Genomic DNA, 6,868 nt, shown 5'->3' on the forward strand with positions numbered 1-6,868 from the left:
GCGGGAGTCCACGAAGTATGACGGGATTGCCCCCACCTCGCAACACAGGTCAGTATCGGGTGTTCGGGTTAGTCAACCATGGGTTCACTGATTAAAGAGGAATATACATAGTTTCGACCGATCAATGCCCGGTATTTTAACGAGGGAGTCCACGGAACATGACGGTGATGGGGCTAACCACCTCCCAACCCAAATCAATATCTGTAGTCCCACTTAGTCAACGACGGAAAGACTGATGGTGATAGATATGATATTGACGTTCGGACTGCTCAAAACCATATGCCAATATTGGGTGCACCACGTCCAATATTGGGTGCTTTATAAGGCAGGGACGCACGATGGTTGCCAATATTGGGTGCTTTATTAATCGTAGGTCAATATCAGGTCCAGGTTGTTATGGCGTGAGTATGCCGTTGATATAAAAACAGTTTGATATTTTCTTTAACGCGATAATGTAAATTTATTAAGTTTCGCGTAAATGGAAACTAAATATTCAATTTTCTGTCAACAAAGATTGTTTTCCAAATTTATGTAAATTGAAAATTTTGATTCTTGAGAAACATAAAACGATGCAATACCCTTTCACGTGACAACCATTGTACTTCAGTACTTCAGTATGAAAAAGTAATGATGTATAATTGCATCCCAATTCATTCCACAATATTTTAAATAAACGAGATTGAGATGTCTTTTTCAACATAATTAATAGTTCAGACTCAGACCCTCCCTATATTCCTCTGTTTTACAAAAGTATAGGGTTAACAAAAGCATTGTATAACTTGATACGTAAGGCTGTTACAAACTTGACTTTCGCCATTTTTCGTCTGTTTTGTTAACCTACTGCTGATTTTGTCACAAGCCCAGAATAAAACCGAGTCGAAGGTAAAACTATGAGAACTGAAATCAATGTCAATTTATTTAAGCACTTTCGCGATACCATGAAAAAGCTTGTGCAACACTGGAATAATAAGAATTATTAGTTTGGTCTATTTTCCTCTATCTTGGGCGACGTTCCGTAATATTTCGAGATCTTTCCCGTGTGGTCATTGAAGGAATGATCGAAGAATCAGTTTTAGATTACGAAGAAATAGACGGTGACCCCCCAATCGAACAAATCGGACTATCTACAATAATAGAAGAGACCGAAGCCGACTTTGAGACTGAATTACCCCCCATGAAAGTACACCAAATGAATGACCCCCAAGGAGTACCCCTTCAACCCAGAAGTAGGCGAATACGCAGATATTGCCCGCCACGGAATAATCGAAGTGGCCGGTTGATGTCCGTGAATCACAACTAGGGGATGATCTCTGCGGAAACAAAGTGATCACATTCTCAGCCTGTCGTCTACCCCCAGGAGAGGACCAAAGAGTGCTCAAGTAAGGCAGAACGTATAATATAGCTACCTAATGTTCACTCTGGACAAGTATGTGGGGAATGAAAACTATAATTATTGTGGCCCTACAATAAGTGCGTTAATAATAATAAGTTTCCTCATTTGGAGCACGCACTCTGTACTTTATTTTTTAAGTCATTATTAAAAAGAGTAAATGCCTATAGAAACGATATTCGATTAGTTGTTACTAACATTACGAAAATTCGAGACCACTGTAGATTGCAGACGAGGAAACATCTAAGCCTCAGGTATGCTAGGACCATCACTCTTTGTTTACTCACAGAGAAAGCCTGGTATTTCGGAAGAATTAAAAACGACCCCTGTGAGCCTGCTATTTATTTTTCAATTAGAGTCTGGTTGTTTAAAAATGATACTGAAATCATAATCATTGAAATCGTAAAATATTTCAAAAAACAAACTATTGATCCACTACGCTTTGAAAAAAAAGATAAATAAAATCAAAAATGCCAAAAATCAATGTTAAACTAATTTTAAAAAGTCCCGGATAGTGAACGTTTACTCCCATGTGGTTGTTGTATTTTCGGAATCATTAAGATGGTTTTTGTACGGATAGCTTTTATGTCCATCATCTATAATGAAACTTGTCTTGGCTAATGTGGGTACCTTAAAAAAAAGATGGATGATGATGTCAGCAATTCCGTTTTGCGAACTACCAAGACGCTTTTTCGGATTTTTGACAAACAACTAGAATATAAAATCGACATCACTTTTTTCAGAATATCTATTGTTTTACAATTCATTATTTCGGAAAAGTGGAGTTCGAGTAAAAAATAATCAGGTTCTTTATTAAGTATTGCTTTTATAACAGCATTGTAGTTTTGACCAAGAAATGGAAACTACAAAATAAAAGGTAAAATTAAAAACTCTTCGTTTCTTCTAGCCTCATTCATTGTAATTCGGTGTTTTCCCGCTCTTCTTCCTTGATGGCATATAATTTCCCATCTTTTTTGTATTTATGCAAAGATACCTAAATAAATTATTATTGTATGTATTCCATACATTTCCGAAATTTCCCCGCTCAAGCAATCTGATGTATTTAAAGTTCTCAATATACATATTTCTAAAAGTAGTTAATGTTTTATGCTATAATTTCTACTGATACTGAAATTTGTTTTTGACCAACGTCTTTCAAAAAAAGTTGATTTTTTTGTATAAGAATATAAAACTGTCTCCCGAAACTGATGAATTCAAACAATTATTTGAGCAATTTCCTTTCCCGCAAATGCCACCCTGTAATTATTAAAATAAGTTTTTAACCATTTGAATATTCCGATTATTTCGGATCGTCCTATTTATACTAAATCTTCAATGTTATCTGACTAATTATTTTGACAAAAATTATTAATTATTCCTTTACAATCAGTACACAATTGCTCCTCTACCATTATGATAGTAAATTTTTTTTTAAAACAATAAGGACGTGAAAAGATAGCTAGTAAATTAATTTTGAAAACAATAAAATAAATTAAACTCAGAAAGTTAATATACAAAAAATGTGAAATTCGGGTTTCTCGTGGCGTGATACACTCATTTACTCTTTTTAATCTTCCCAAAAATACTAGGCGTCCACAGGAGGCTAGAGTACGCCGAAGTTGATCTCTATAGAACTATATTAGTTTAAATTGTCCGTATCAGAAAGTCCCTATGCTTCGGCGTTATAGACGAGATTATGTACTGAGTTCTTTGTGCTTTAAACCATTTTCCTTTAGGCTGCACTGTTTGCAGCTGTTTTTTGCATAATCATGTCTTGTTCGTGAGATCCAAGTTTCTTAACTTTTCTCAAGTCTTGGTCCATCTCAGACTTTTATCTGATTCCGCAAACAGTTTGATCCGCTGAATTGAAAAAGATATTCTCGTCTTAAAAGCATATCAAACAAAGAAATAATCCAACTCTATCCATAATGTGTGAACCATCTCAATACCGTTTTTGTAGCCAATATACAAATCAAAAACACCAACTTTAACCAATTAACAAATAAATACTAGCAAGCAAGTTTAATAGAAACGACCATTAGAAATGAAAAAAACAATCAAAAATCTTCGTAATCGTCACTGTCAGGATCACGGTTGAAATTAGTCCGACGGATTCCAGATTTTAATGTCTTGGCAGGTTTGGAAACGAGAGCGGGAGGACGGGAAGTGTCCCCCTCATAATTAATCACTTCCGCACAGCCCAGTCTCCATTCCAACATCTCCGTTGAAAAGTCATCAGTCCCACCGAGACTGTCAAACCCGAGAATGTGCTCCTTCGCCATTCCGTCAACCACGGGGACCATTGTCGGTAAAATACGAATTTTAAGGCGGGAAACAAGGAAAGGAGACTTTTCGACATCCACCTTGCCAAAGAATGTCTCCACATGTTTGGCTGCCAGAATAGTCAAATGTTTATCCAGAATTTTACACCGGAAAGTGGAATCGCGGAAAAAATGAAAGACAGCTCGTTCACTTTTTTTGAGTACATCAAAAAATTCCTTTTCGGTTGTCAGCTTTAAATATATTCAAAGAGGGACTTGATTTAGAGTTCCGTGTCCGTTTTGTCGCCACTCCTCTTTCTTTTTTTGTAAATCTTTTAGTTGTTGAAGGCGACGTTGACGGATAGCCTGTAAGTCCTGTTCGTTGAGATTGTCGAGATGTTCAATCTCCTCGTCGATCTGGATAGTGAGGACTATCCCTTACTTTACTCTCGATAACTGTCGTAACTGTCTCTAATCTATTTAAAAGCATATCCCGAGAATTCATGTTGAATAAAAAAGTACCACAAGAACTTTATTTCTACTATTTCTATAGTAATAAAAAATCTATAAAAAATAAATCAAAAACAGAATTTTTTATTTAAAAATAAAATTAAAGAATTAGTTTTTATGTATCTCAAAACTCCGAATTGCCACAGAATTGTCCCATCCGTCGATTATTTCAATTTTAAAAATCCTGACTTCTTTTTGTAGGTCGATCACAATCCTTTCAAGTCCTTCACTTTTGGGGATTTCTACAAAATGTACTCCTGGGTACCCGAATGATAAATTCTGTCCATTTTTCGAATGTCAGTGCCACTGGTTGAGTACACTTGCAGTTCTTTGACTAAAATATATTTGAGGGGACTATACTGCCCCAGCCTTCTAGGATTATACGTGGAATGTAGTCGTTTTTTGGAGTTGATAAAACAATATTTTGGGGGAATAGACCAGAGGATAACCAATATGTGTCCCCTCGTCTAAAATACATTTTCAAGATTCACTTGTCGAGGATATTTCCCGGTCTGTGATTCAAGTCATACGACGTGGATAACACAACTTGCATTGCTAGGAAACAGGCGTTATTTTTATTGTTGTTATGTACCCACAAGAAACTGTTATTTTTTTAAATTTAGGAGGGAAAATTGTGATTTTCTTTATAATAAAAAATTTTTTATTTTATTTAGTTTTTTTCAATTAGAAAAATTTTAATTTATGTTTTACTAAATTAAATATTTACCTATTAATTAAATAATAAATTTAATTTAATCATTTTTTGAATTAGAAAAATATTAATATTATGTTTTATTTAATTAAACATTTAATTATTAATTAAATAAAATAATTAATTAGTAATCCCTTGTGGTGCCTATTTAGTGACTAAATGAGTAACATCTACATAAAGGAGCCACCTACATCCGCCAAAGTAAAAATATAAAAAACAACTCAGGTTCGACTGAAAACTACCGTGGGGGACATTGACATTGAATTATGGACTAAAGAAGCCCCAAAGACCACTCGCAACTTTATCCACCTCTGCATGCTCTCCTACTACGACGAGACAATATTCCACCGTGTTGTACCCAACTTTATCGTCCAAGGAGGAGACCCAACAGGAACCGGCTTCGGCGGAGAGTCTTCATACGGAAAACCCTTCCGAGTAGTCCCCTTCGTTTATTTCAGGACGAATTTCACAGCAGATTGCGATTCACTCGTCGGGGACTGGTCGGAATGGCCAACAACGGACCCAACCAGAACGAAAGCCAATTCTTCTTCACATTGGCAGCCACCCCTGAACTAGACAAGAAAAACACCATTTTTGGAACAGTTTTTTATCATATCTACACACAGGTGGCGGGGGATACACTTTTTAATATGATTAAACTCGGAGAGGGACAAGTCAATAAAAAAACAGAAAGACCAGAAATCCTCCACAGAATTAAGTCCACTGAGGTCTGTTTATTCCATCAATGTAGATTGTCCTCAATCCCTTTAAGGATATCGTCATTGATAAGCCAGTCCTTCCGAATATGCCAGTGGAAGAACCGATAAACCAGACAAGGGGAGTCCGGTAGTCAGTTGGGAATATTTTATTAGGAATTACTCGCTTTTGTCCTTTGGAGATGACGCTGTGGAGGACGGAGAGTGTCCTCCGCCGATTTTTATTCCTAAAGTGGTGGAGAGGGTTATTTCCCCTCCGGTTGAGTCACCTGTGGATATTCTGGTGGAAGAACCCGAGGAACCGAAGAGGAAGGCACTGACCACTGTGTATGGCTGTTTGGGGTTATTTTTAGGGATATTTTGCAGGAGGAGATAAATAAGCTGAGGGGAGAACTCATTTTGCTGTCGGAGAAGGAAGCAGGGCGGCAGAAAGTGGAGGTGCCAGTCAAGCCTCCTTCCACGACGATTGCAGATTTGGACGAGGATTTTGCCGTGTTTTCAAAGATGAAGAAACTGCCGGAGGAAATCAAGTTGAGGAGGGCGATGGTGGATAAGATTCGGGAAGAGTTTGGACGTAACTTTGCCAAATTGGATTCTCTGGTGGAGTACTCGGACGATGAGGGGGAGTGTGATGTGCCGTGGTTGAGATGGTGATGGATTGTAGGCTCCACCACCGGCTTTGTTATAATTCGGAGGAAGAGGTTAAAGTGGCTAATCCTGTCGAACAGTTGGAGAAAATGGAGTACCCTATCGATGATCCCCGAAATACAATCAACAAGAGGAGAAGATTGGAGAATTGATTATTTTTTACTTTTTTGTCAGTGCATTGCATTTATTTTTGTTGTCTAAGACTGGGTGTTCGTCTCGTACATCAGTTGTATGTCTAATAATTAAAATCTGTCTATCAATTAGTCTTAAAAAGTTTGTATTGGCCAAGTTGGAGATTAACAATGCTTACCACTCGCCTTTTTTATTTGTTGGTTTGATAATGGATTATGATAAGGATAAATGTTGTCAACCTTTAAATCATTGTTATCTTTAATATTGGGTCAATATTAGTTTTTTTACATTTTTATCATTAAATCAATATATTGAGAGATTTGTTAATCATATTTACCCTATCATATATTTGAAATGTGGAAACTTGGATTAAATCTTGAATTCTTTATATACAATGACTTGAAATGGAGTTTTTATTTTTTATAATAATTTTTTACTCTTTTATTTGAATTTAATCAAATGTACATTTATAGAGCCTTTCTCCAAAAATTAAACAAGT

The 6,868-nt window shown here is 36.4% G+C and overlaps 1 pseudogene; it reads right to left on the minus strand.

The window, feature by feature from the left end:
• Nucleotides 1-3,447: 3,447 nt before the first annotated feature.
• LOC115231646 lies at nt 3,448-5,465 on the minus strand (annotated as a pseudogene).
• Between the last annotated feature and the right edge of the window lie 1,403 nt (nt 5,466-6,868).

This window comes from Octopus sinensis, unplaced genomic scaffold (assembly GCF_006345805.1).
Source record: "Octopus sinensis unplaced genomic scaffold, ASM634580v1 Contig18747, whole genome shotgun sequence".
NCBI classification, from domain to species: domain Eukaryota; kingdom Metazoa; phylum Mollusca; class Cephalopoda; order Octopoda; family Octopodidae; genus Octopus; species Octopus sinensis.